Source organism: Myotis nattereri (assembly GCF_964212035.1).
Source record: "Myotis nattereri genome assembly, chromosome: 4".
Taxonomy (NCBI): domain Eukaryota; kingdom Metazoa; phylum Chordata; class Mammalia; order Chiroptera; family Vespertilionidae; genus Myotis; species Myotis nattereri.
The window spans coordinates 68,034,690-68,047,985 of NC_138079.1; the positions used below are offsets into that span (position 1 = coordinate 68,034,690).

The 13,296-nt window shown below is 42.7% G+C and overlaps 1 pseudogene across 1 annotated transcript in view; it reads left to right on the forward strand.

The window, feature by feature from the left end:
- Positions 1 to 12,024, forward strand: part of LOC308518519 (keratin, type I cytoskeletal 18-like) — a 45,220-nt pseudogene extending 33,196 nt beyond the window's left edge. Inside the window, exon 2 of the transcript in view lies at positions 10,773 to 12,024. The product of the transcript in view is annotated as a keratin, type I cytoskeletal 18-like (transcript). The remainder of the gene's footprint in view (positions 1 to 10,772) is intronic.
- Positions 12,025 to 13,296: the final 1,272 nt, after the last annotated feature.

The following is a 13,296-nucleotide window of genomic DNA, read 5'->3' on the forward strand; positions in this document are numbered from 1 at the left end:
GAGAAATTGCTTTTGATATTTAATCTGGACCAACCCTTCATTTTGCAGATAAGAAGGCTGAGACCCTAGGAGGTTAAGGAATCTTGAATCTAAGTAGCCAGGGCACGCAGGACTTACTGTTGGGCAGCTGAGACCTAGCAGAGTAGAGCGTGGTGGTTCAGGCTCTGGAGACAGACTGTCTGGACTTGAATTCCATGTCTGCTTCTTACTATTGCACGTCCTTGAGCAGGTCACTGAACCTCTCTGTGTTTTGGTTTCTTCATCTGTAAAATGAGGATAAAGACCTCACCTAGGACACAGTGTGGTTGTTCCAGTTATCTGTTGCTGAATGCACACCACCCAGACACTGAGGTGTAAACACTCGTTTTAGTTTGCTTATAAGATTGTGGGTCAGGACTTTAAACAGGCTCAGCTGGGCAGTCCTTAGATCCACGTGGTGTCACCTGGGCTGGCTGGATCCAAGATGGCTTTTCCTTTTCCATGTCTGGTGCCTCACCAGGAACAATTCAAGGCTAAGCTTAGCTGGCCCCTCTGCCTATCCATGGAATCTCTGGCCCCTCCCTGTGGCTTCTACAGTGAAGTACTCAAACTTCTTAAATGGTGTATAGCTTCTCTGCAAGCATGTCAAACTCGCTGCCTGAAGGCCGCATGCAGCCCACAACGAATATTTTTGTGGCCCAGACAATATAACGGTATGTAATAAATGTTTTAATTAAAAAATTTTGTAACTTAATTTTTACAATATCCTGTTATACATAATTATTAATAACGAACTACAACATTTGCTAATGACTGGTTACTATAATCATGTTGCATTCATTTCCCTTACATACCTTATTTGCAGGTGCATCATTTCTCTCCACTAATACTAGCAGCAAATATTTTAGCAGCCAATTTCCACGTCATTAGTCTTGGACTGACTTGTTTGGTGAGCGCAACAGGAAATATTTCGCTTTCAGAGAACAACAAAAAAAAATAGGTTTATTTGCGTTATGCTTATTAATTTGTGCAGTTATTCAGTGTCTGGTAAGTTAATATTCAAGAAAAAATTTTATTAAAATGTTCTATTATTTTATGTTAACGATTATTCATTTATTTCAGCCCTTTGTATTCAGCATGTACCTATTAAGATAAACCTATGTTTCTATAAAAATTGAAGCTTTTGATTTTTTGCAGCCCACATAAACTTAAACCTTGTTTATTTGGCCCGTGTTAGCCTTTGAGTTTGACATGCTTGTCCTAGAGTGAGCATCCAAGAGCAAGTTCCAAAAGACAGTTTATAACAGGCACCTCCTAACTGCCACCATATTGTATTGGTCAAAGCAGCCACAGAGCCTGGCCAGATTCAAGGGGAAAAGCATCAAAGACTTTGTGGCCATTACAAATACACCTTGGTGGCTGTGGAAATTGTGTTAACCCATATAAAACACTAGAACAGTCCCAACATGAACAAGCACTGCACATGTTTGCTATGGTTGGCATCACCTTAGCAGTGGTAGTACATCCAAACGCCTTGCTGGCAAGATCAGAGAAGCAGGACCTTTCACAACAGACTGCCTCCCTCCCTCCATAACCCTTCCAAAGAAAGTGGGGGTTCGTGCCAGCAAGAAGATATAATCCGGACCTGATACCTCAGCCTAGCATGGCAACTCTGGTCAAGGGCAGCCGACGACCTGATGTGGCTCCTGAGGATGACTTACAGGTAAGGGTAAGGATTGTGCCCTTGCATAGAACAGCCAGTTCACCAATCTGCTGCCCTGACTCACCATAGGCTTGTGTTGAACACATCTTGCTATGATCACCTCCTTTGTAAGACCTTCTTCTGCTCCATGGTTTCCAGGTAAAGCCTTCAAGAAAAACAAAGATTGCATTTTCCAACTGTCTGTTGTCCTTTATGGTAAAATATTTCCTATATTTTTCTTTCTTCTCATCAAGATGAATCTATAAAGAGTTGAGCATGCATGCATGCATTCATTCATTCTCACATTTAAAAACATGTGTTAAGCACTTACCAGTACTGTGTAACAGGCACTTAGCTACACTCCAAGAGTACAAGTTGAACAAGACAGACAAATCTTTGCTGATATGAAGCTAATACTTTAATGGAGGAGCCAAATGACAAATAAGTAAACAAAGAAGCAAATGAGCGAGAGACAGATTCTGATCACTGCTCCAAAGGAAGGGGCCACGACAGAAGGGAACGTGAGGAGTCAGATGATAGTTTTGGAAGGGCTCTTTGAAGAGGTGGTATTTGAGTTTTCCAGCCTCTTAAAAATCCAGGGAAGAGAATTCCAAGCAACATGGATGCCAAAGACAAGGACACTGAGGTGAGAAAGAGCTTAATGTATCCCAGGTCCAAGGTTGAGTGTAGAAAGAAGAAAAAGGTTTATGATAAGGTTCAAGTCTAGGCAGGGGTCAGATCCTGCTGGGCAAACTAGCCTGGAAACCAAGTGAAAACCAAACTGTAAAGGGAATTTATTGGCTCAACTGAAAAGTAGAGGCATAGCATGGGGTTACACTGGCTCCAACAGAGTCAACAGGACTTGGTCTTTTCCATGTCTTATCTCCTTTGTTCCGAGAGGGCTTTAGCCCAGGAAGCCTTTGCCCATGGATGAGTTTCTGTAGCTCAGGCATACATACATCATCTTTACAGCCAGCAGTTCCCAGTGTGCTAGCAACAGTCTTATTGGATCAACTCAGATGTGTTCATCTCTAGATCAATCTTTGTGACACAGAAAAAGAATATGCTGATTGTCCATGTTAGTATTACATACTGACCCTCTGATACAGGGAGTGAAGTAGAGTCAGCCTGCCAAGATCACTTGCAGTGAGAACCAGACAGTAAGTGGCATTTAATCTGATAACAGTTCAAAAAGGTTATTTTGACTGCTGGGTAGAGAAAGTTTGGAAGGATTGAAATCAGAGAGCTATTACAGAATGGCAAGTGGGAGAATGAATAAACGCATAATGCACGCTCAACTCTTCATAGATTCATTTTGATGAGAAGAAAGAAAAATATAGGAAATATTTTACCATAAAGGACAACAGACAGTTGGAAAATGCAATCTTTGTTTTTCTTGAAGGCTATTACAGAATGGCAAGTGGGAGAGATTGGTGCCTCAGACTCTGGGTGGCAGCAGTAAGAGTCAGAGACTTGTGGACAGACTTGAGATTCTATTTCTGATGGAGTGGAGGTGGGGAAACAAGTGAAAGAAGAAGTCAAGCATGATCCCCAGGGTTTTGGCTTGCTCACCTGGATGAATCATGATGCCATTTACCAAGAGGAGAAGGACATGGGAGGTGGAAGACAGGGACAAGTGAGGAGGGTAAAAACCAAGAGTTCCATTGTGAATGTGTTCAGTTTTAGATTCCTGTAGGAGATGTTGAATAGGTAGTTGAATGAACAAGTCTGGAATATAGAAGAAAAGGAATCATTAGTAGATAGACATTATTTAAACACGAAAGACTGAATGAGATCCCCCAGGAGAGCATGTAGATAGAGAAAAGAAGGGGGCACTCATGCTACTTCCCCAACAATTGTTCCACACTCCCCAAACTGTTTTACTTGGGTTTTAGGCAAACATGGGCTCTCCTACCCCTAGACTGTGTGTGTGTGTGTGTGTGTGTGTGTGTGTGTGTCTATGCATGTGCCATTCCCTCTGCCTACAATGACTTCTGTTCTCTCCCCTGTACCCCCAAATAAGGATCAGCTCAAATCTCCCATCTATAGCAATCCTTGCCTCTGTTAGCTGCATTGCAAATGTCAGCCTCTTTGCTGCCTATAACTTTCTTTTTTTTTTAAATGTATCTGGCAAAATTTATTAGTTTTTGAATAAAATACAAAATTTAGTATTTAATAAGATACATCTGCCTTTCTTTCCTGCACTTATGTGTGGGGGGTTTTTTGTTATTGTTGTTGTTTGCTTCCTATAACTTTCATTGTCTATTCACCACACATTTGGCATTTACAAAACACTGTCCTCTGTGTGTGCATATCTCCCTCAAAAAGATTATAAACTCTGAGAAGGCAATCTACAAACCTTTATGCTCCCAACCTGGCAGACTGCCCAGATAAAAAGTTAAAACAAAGATCTGTTCGTCAATGACAACACTCACTCATACATCGTTTTGGTAGTTTTTGTTCCAGTGGCTGGGAATTCATCTCAAACTCCTATGCTTGGTGAGACAGCAGCTCAGCAAGGGCGTTTCAATCAATGCCCTGAGCATGAGGCAGCAATTGTCCAATGCTTTAAAATAGTTATGGCAAATAAATGCTTGTGGCAAATAAAGAGTACATGACTCAATCTATATTGAAAAGAACCAGATGAAAGTAGTTTCCCACAGAGGGAAATCAAAGATTTAAAATGAGCACCTAGGAAGCACTTCAACTGTTTCTGCATCTATTCCTGAATAATATTCCACTTCATCGGAACACATCTCAGTGTGTTTGTGCCCATTTAGCACCCCCGCCTCCCTTCCCAGCAGAGGTTTCATAACTTACAGTCCACAGTCATTCCAAAATGTTTCCAGGTGGATTCTCAAGCTCCAGACAGCTCAGTCAGCACCGGGGATGCTAGGGAGCCGCACTTTTTCAATTTTTCTGGTTGAACTATGAAACACCTCCCCACCTCACTTCTACCCCAAACTACCCCTAAATTATTCCAAGCTGTATTTGTCTCAACCTGGAATTCCAACAGTCTCCTGCTCTTTCACATGCTCTCCATCTGGGCATCCCTTGATCAGCTATGCAGAACAGAGCTCTCCAATTAGGCAAATCAACCTTCATTCCCCAATTCTCTTTAAAGCTGCAGCAAGCACACCCACAACGACTCCAGTGACCACACTGAAGAGAGTTGAGCTGGTCCGATGCCGTTTCCCAAAGACAACTTTTGCTACTGATTAAGTCATATCTGCCTGTTTTCCAGAGCTCATATTATTTTCCCTTTTTGACACATGACTCACTTCAAAACTAGTATCACTTGAGTCTGCCAGTTGAATGTGACCCTTCATTTTTGTTTCTAGGATGTCCAGCTGCACAACAGATGCTGTGCGGTGGAAAAGGACCCATTTTAGAATAGGCTTTCTGGATTGACCACTTACAATTGCTGCGTGTCCTCCAGCTAGTGAGTCTGAGTCTGTTACCTTGCACACAAAAAATGAAGATTAAAAACACTTTGAAGTACGGATGGGCATACCCCAGTGGAAGACCACTACAATCAAGAGAGTATTACAACAAAGTCATAATTTTTTTGCTGGTGGAGGATCTTGCCTTCAATTTGAAAACAAAAAAACAAACAAACAAAAAACTCAGCATTTGTGAAGTACAATAAAGCAAAGGGCAATAAAAACGAGGCATGCCTGCACTGTTGTGAGGATTAAATGAAATGGCATAACAGAAGTGCTTGGAATTAAACCTTGCATAATATAAGTAGGGGCTCAGCAAAGGATAAGTTGACCCATGTGAAATTGCCTTTTACATAGGTCCAAAATGACCAATATTGACAATTTCACATGGTTCAACCAGCCATTAGCCTGATATTTAAGCATTGAGGAGCTCAGTGTCCAATTGGCTGGAATATTGAGTACAGAGGAGGTGAAACCTCAGAGTTGACTCTTATTTAAATCATCAAAGATTTAAGGAATGCCAGCACCCTGCTAGGCACTTTAAATTCAGGGAGATTTTCTTGACTCTGAGCTGGCAGTTAAGCAAAGCTAATTTAAGAGCCAGGATAACTATGTGGTTAGGAGTCTAGACTCTGGGGAGTGATTTCTTGAGATCAAAGTCCAGCTCTGCTACTCACCAGCTTTGTGACCTCGAGTAACTTCGTTAAACAATCTGAGTCTCAGTTTTCTCCATGACATGGGATCACACAAGGTTGTTGTTAGGACTAAATAAGTTAATGTATGTAAAGTTCTTAGAACACTGAAGTGTTAGTTATCATTAACTTGATTGAAAATAGGTGGTTTGGCCTGATAAGCCCCATGGACAGAAATCAGAACCCGAACAATGGAAATCAGCCTCGCCTTCTTGATCAGCCCCAATATAACAGCTGGGACACCCGTTGGGAAGCTCAGGAATGGAGGATGAAACCACCCAGGAGAGTTCAGTGAGAATCCTCCCAGCCAATGGCATTGCATACTCTCTCCTGGTGTTTCAAGGGAAGGGCAGAGAACTTTGTAGTTACCCAGAGCAGAAATGACTAACACATGCCCTACAGAACCCAGTGAAAAAAGATGATAGGAGATGAAAGGGAGGGGAAAGAGCTATCACACACCAAGAAGGAATATACTCTGCTCATTCTGGTGGGAAATGAAAACATTATTTGAATCCCCCATTTATTTAGAAACTCATATTAATTAGGACAAAGACATTGTAAGGAAAATGATAATAATGTCCTATGGGTTTTCTCATAACCACTTTTATGTATATTATTTGACTACACACACACACACACACACACACACAGTCAGGTAGGCGAAGCCAGCATTCTATTTAAAGATGAGAAACTGAAGGATCAGGGAGCTTAAATGACTTGCTCAAGCCTACCTGGACAGTAGGTGATGAAGCTGGAATTTTAGTCCCTTAAAGGCAGGGCCATGTTTATCTTTTTTCTTCCCAGCACCAGGCACCCACCTCACATTTATTGAGCAATTGAATGGGGGTGGGGAAAGGCTATTCCTAGAAAACAGACTCACTTTCTCAGGCTAGTTCAGGCTCTCAGTCTAATGACTCTAATGCTCATACTTTGTAGAGTCCTGAACCTGTAGTTGGGCAGTAATTCAGAGGCATCTAAAGGAGGCAAAAGAAAGAGTTTCAACAGTGTGTGCTAGGACAGATTAGGTATAGTACACATAATCAGCATTAAAAAATGCCCTTCTCCGTAACTCTAATAACAGGTGAGACTATCCACCCGTACTTCTCAGGCTGCCATTTATAATCTATTTGCACATCTGAAAAATGAGGAGATAAAGCTTATAAGCTATATGCTGTATACATTTGCTTAGTAAATACACAATTTGATTTGCCCCACATCTCATTAGGGAAAGATCTGGCAGAGCACTTAAAATCTCAAGAGGGCCCGGCTAGTGTTGCTCAGTGGTCGAGCACTGACCCATGAACCAGGTGGTCATAATTCAATTCCTGGTCAGCGCACATGTCCGGATTGTGGGCTCAATCCCTAGTAGGGGGAGTGCAGGAGGCAGCGGATTAGAGTCTCTCTCTCATTGATGTTTCTATCTCTCTATTCCTCTTCCCTCTCTCTCTAAAAATCAATAAAAACATATTTAAAATCTCAAGAGGATTTTCAATAAACATATTTTCTTCTTGGACCTCTGAATGCAAGAGAAATCTGAGGTTGAGACTAGGCAGTCTCAGCCCTTGCTTTGGGTTTTCCCTTAATGTAAAGGATATTCCCCCTCCATCAAGATGCAGGGAAACGTGTAATTCTAAGTGTCCAAGTCTTCCTACCCCCCACTTCTGTTTCAAAGAGTTTTTTGGGACTCTGAACTGATGGTAGGATAAGATGAGAGGGTGGCTCTCCAAATGGAGCATGCTCAGTGGAGGAGTGGGGAGCCGGGAGGCATCACGACTCTCTGGAAGATAAATGGGCTCTGCTTTCTGCTGTTAATGGTGGTCCCTCAATGTCTAGGAGGAGAGTGACATGTATAGCAATGCCATGCTGATACAACTTCCACTGGGTTTCCTGGTTCTGGTAACAGACATTTGCTACCAAGGGATAAATATTTGCAGTTTTTATTTGCTATCTCTGTAGTCAGGGATTCTAATCTGTTTGTGATGAGTGGAGAAAATCCTCAGGGTATAAATTTATTTAACTTACCTTTGCTCTCTTGAATCCTTCAGAATTTCCTCTTTATCTTTCTGCAAAGTTGCCCACAATGTGGAGTAGGATGTGTGTTTTCCTCATTCTGCAACTTTAGAAAATTTTATTCTTTCATTTCTTCCTCTATTCTCTTGGTCCTATCCTTATGAAACTCTTATTAGAAGGCTGTAGGAATTACTGCATCTGTTTTCCAAGTCTCTTAACTCTTCCCTCATGTGTTTTTCTCTTTGTCCTTTTGCCCTATGTTCTGGGTCAAATTTTCAGGTCAATCTTCAGGCTCACATATGCTTTTTATTCGTGTCATTACTGCTCTTCATCAGAGTATTTTTAGTAATGAAGCCAACATAAGAAAATTGCAAAAACTTGCAGAAGATCATAATGATCAAAATAAATGGAGATACTTACCATGTTTGGATATGAAGACACTGTAACACAGAAGTGGCAATTTTCAAGTTAACCTATAAATCCAAAGCAATCCTAGTAAATTGTCTTTTTAAAAAAATATATTTTATTGATTTTTTACAGAGAGGAAGGGAGAGGGATAGAGAGTTAGAAACATCGATGAGAGAGAAATACCGATCAGCTGCCTCCTGCACACTCCCCACTGGAGATGTGCCCGCAAACAAGGTACATGCCCTTGACTGGAATCGAACCTGGGACCCTTGAGTTCGCAGGCGGACGCTCTATCCACTGAGCCAAACCGATTAGGGCTAGTAAATTGTCTTTAACAGACAAGCTATCTAAAGTTTATTGGAATATGTTTCAAGAATGAGGATTTTATCTTCTCTTCTGCTTAAGACTCCACTAAATTGATAGTTAAGGAACTACATCAACAAAAAGAAAGTAGAAACCTGTATAAGACAAAGAGAATAAAGAAGATGAAAGCAGACAAAAGAATTAAATGCAATTTTAGAAGATAGGACCAGATAGAGGAGCAGTGAGTGATTTCACATGGCAGAGGAAGCAATGATCTAAGCCACCCGGAGGGGCATAACCACTAATAAGTGAGCCAATTCACCTGGTGGAAAACTGTGAGATGCTCAACTTTGGAGACAGTAGGTACAATGAAAGGCTGGGTTGAGCTGAGGAGCTAAAAACAGACATTGTTGAAAGTTTGCTTTTGGAGTAGTCATATCCTTCCCTCTCCTCACAAAGTAAGGCTACTCATGTCCAAGTCTAATGACTGAAGAGTTATATTCTGCTGGGGGCTAATTCCAGCAGGTCATAAAGTTCATAAAATGTTGATGGAACTTGAGGCTTCAGCAGGGCTGAATATTACCTGCTGCTGGAATAGCTGAAAGCATTTCCCCAAACCTGAAAATCTGCATATATTATTGCCTGCTGCCAGACAGCTGAGGGCAGTTTCCCCAACCTGATAATTTTACTGTTTACCAGGCCTTACCTTTGATATGTATATCTGCTTGGCTATAGGGCAAAAATGTGTGAATAAAAAACCCTGGGTCCAGAGATTCAGAGAGACCTTAGTTACTAAAGCCAAGCTTTCCTGGCTCCCCCATGTATTCCAAATTTATATCTCATGTCAAGTCTCTTTATTAAGGGTCCAGATTCCTGAACCCTTCTAGATGCTGAGTAAGACCCTGACAATTTTTTGTATAATTTAATGATGAAGGCCAAGACTTAGGGATACCCAGATGAAGGCAGCAGAGGGGAGGCACATGGAAGTCAGCAAAAGAAATGCAGTCACCTTTTCACAAATTGCCCTCCAGGCTGACAGACACATAAAGAATATCAGAAGATTCTTTTTTGACAAACTAAATGTCCCTAAAGAAAAAACTTCCAGTTTTTGGGTTTCTCCCTCCATCTCTCTTTCCTCCCTCCCTCCCTCCCTCCTTCTCTCCCTCCCTCCCTCCCTCCCTCCCTCCCTTCCTTCCTCCCTCCCTCCCTCCCTCCCTCCCTTCCTTCCTTCCTTCCTTCCTTCCTTCCTTCCTTCCTTCCTTCCTTCCTTCCTCCTTATGAACTCCCTGCTAAAAGGAGCCTACAGGTCAACAAGTCCTGCCTACTCACTCAGAGCCTCCAAGCAATATTTTGGAGGCTCACTCTTAAATATGAACAGAAAGCCAAGGCTCCCAGGCAACTGAGGAAAACTGCAAACATGAAAGAGAAAGATTGTCACAAGAATAGAGAAGGATATTTAAAAATCTACAACCCTAGAGAAATAAGTGAAGTGAATGTATTCTTATACCCAGAAGTAGAGGTTATGTAAAAGGATAAATAAAAAAACAAGAAATAAAAATTTCTTCTGGAAATAAAAATTAAATTAAATTAAAACATTCATTAGAAAGATTGAAGAATAAAGTTGAGGAAATCTAAAAACTAGCACAAAAAGACATTAGCACAAAAAAAATGGAAAAGAAAACATAATTAACATAAAGGACGAATCCAACCAAAATGATTTCTTAAAATAGAGAAGTGAGAAAACAGAGAGGTGGAAAATATGAAAGTAAGATGACAAACTTTTTTAGCAGTAAAACAAAAATTTCTGGATGGTAAATGTCTTTTTTATGCCCAAGAAAATGGATGAAATAAAATCCTTATAAAAGTATATAAATTGTGAGATGTCAGAGTTCTGGGGAAAAGAGAAAATCCTAATGGTTCCCAAAGAGATTGGGCGGGGGCGGGGCAGTCATTTGCAAGGAAACAGGCATCAGGTAGGAATAGGATTATTCAACAGCTACAGTGAATGTTAGAGATCAATAAAATAGTGCCTTCAAATATTTGAAGGAATGTTAAGGTTCAGTCTAGACTTCAAATCCCAGCCAAATTATGACTCCAAGGAGTGGCTAGAATAAAGACATTTTCAGAAGGGTAAGAACTCCAAAATATTACCCATTTCTTCTTTTTAAAAGACACTGGAGGAGGAACAGCATGAGCCTGAGTCTTGGCTTCTTGCCTTCCTCCCTGGATAATAAGTTTCAGCACCAGCTCCACCTTTTCCACCAACTACTGGACCCTGGGCTCCATACAGTCACCCAGCCACCAGGCCCAGCTGGCCAGCAGTGTGGCCAGAGCCTATATATGCACTGGGGACTCGGGCTCGCAGGTCTCCATGGCCCACTCCACCAGCACGTGGGGCGGCTAGGGGTCTAGGGTCCTGGCTGCAGAGATGGCCTGGGGTCTGGCAGGCATAGGGAGCATCCAGAGAAAGAAAGAGACTATTCAATACCTGGAGAGGGTGAGTAGCCTGGAGTTTGATAATAGAGGAGATTGGAGAACAAAATCCAGACACACCTGGAGAAGGGACCCCAAGTCAGAGACTAGGGGGCATTACTTCAAGATCCCAGAGGACTTGAGGGCTCAGGTCTTTGCAAGTTCTGTCGGCAATGCCTACATTATTTTGCAGATTGACAATGCCTATCTTGCTGCTGATGACTTCAGAGTCAAGTATGAGATGGAGCTGGCCATGTACCACTTTGTGGAGAGAAACATCCAGGGTTCCAACAGGTCACTAATGACACCAATATCACTCAGATGCAGTTAGAGACAGATCAAGGCTTTCAAGGAGGAGCTGCTCTTCATGAAGAAGAACTACAAGGAGGAAGTAAATGGTCTACAAAACCAGATTGCCAACTCTGGGTTGACCGGGGAGTTGGATGCCCAAATATCAAGACCTCAGCAAGATCATGACGAACATCCATGCCCAGTATGACGAGCTAATTTGGAAAAACCAAGAGGAGCTAAACAAGTACTGGTCCCAGCAGATTGAGGAGGGCACCATAGTGGTCAACTCACAGATTGTCAAGACAGGAGCTGCTGAGATGATACTCATGCAACTGAGACGTATGGTTCAGTCCTTGGCGACTAACCTGGACTTGGTGAGAAATCTGAAGGCCAATTTTGAGAACAGCCTGAGGGAGGTGGAGACACGATATGCCATGTGGATGGCACAGCTCAATGGGATCCTGAGCAGCTGGAGGCAGAGCTGGCTCAGACCTGGGCAGAGGGGCAGTACCAGGTCCAGGAGTACCAGGCACTGCTGAACACCAAAGTCAAGCTGGAGGATGAGATTTCTACCTACTGCCTCCTGCTGGAAGAAGGGAAGGACTTTGATTTTGGTAACAACGTGGACCACAGCAACTCTATGCAATCCATCCAAATGACAACCACCTGCATGATGGTGGATGGCAAAGTGGTGTCTGAGGGGCACCCCTTAGGGGGGCAGTAGGCCAATGAAAGTTCAGAGATCATTGAACATTAAAAAAAAAAAAAAAGCAATTGGAATATTTTCAATTCTCTTAATGGCAGGCTAAATCAATCCTTCCATTGAGGTCAACTATAGGAAAAATTACATAACATATACCTATTTATTTAATACTAGAAGCCTGGTGCACAAAAATTTGTGCACTGGCGGGGCGGGGGAATCTCTCAGCCCAACCTGTGCCCTCTCACAGTCTGGGACCCCTCAGGAGATAACCACCTACTGGCTTAGGCCTGCTCCCCTGGTGGCAGATGGCACACCCGATCCCGCGGTGCCTGCCCCGTCTCCCCTGGTCACACACGGCAGGCCCAGATCCCGTGCTGAGGTGGGTGGCGGCTCGGGATCAAGCTGCTGCCTGCACAGGGCGGGCGCAGCAGGAGCTGCCTGCAGTATGCAAATTTAATGGCCATCTTTGTTGGGTTAATTTGCATACTCTTCTGATTGGCTGATGAGCATAGCGAAGGTACAGTCAATTAGCATTATTGTCTTTTATTAGTGTAGACTAGAGGCCCGGTGCATGAATTTGTGCACCAGTGGGTTCCCTTGGCCTGGCCTGCGGGATCAGGCCAAAACTGGTTCTCCGACATCCCCTGAGGGGTCCCAGATTGCAAGAGGGTGCAGGCCAGGCCAAGGAACCCCACCAGTGCATGACTGGGGCCAGGGAGGGACGTGGGAGGTTGGCCCTCTGGGGAGGGACCGAAGCAGAGCTGCAGGGTGTGTCTGGCCCATCTTGCTCAGTCCCAATCAGCTGGACCCCAGCAGCAAGCTAACCTACCAGTCGGGGTGTCTGCCCCCTGGTGGTCAGTGCATGTCATAGCAAGCAGTTGAGCAGCCTTAGCATATCATTAGCATATTACGCTTTGATTGGTTGAATGGTCAACTGGATGACCGGACACTTAGCATATTAGGCTTTTATTATATAGGGTTATATATGTTTAAGTATGTATAATATATAATATTTTAAATATACAATTAAATATATATTTTATAAATATAAATACAATATATATTTTAATTTTTCTTAAAAGCATCAAAGAGCTGATAAGACAGTGAAGGATTTTCATGCCAAAATTTGGATGAATATGAGAAGCAAGTACTCAAAGCTGCCTTTGCCCCACTCAGGAAGAAACAGCTGCAATGTGGAGCTGTGGTATTTGGCAGCCTCACTGGCAAAACAGATAAAAGGGCCTGCCAAGTGGAGAGTCTGATAAATACTCACACACTAAGTTGAGGTCCTGA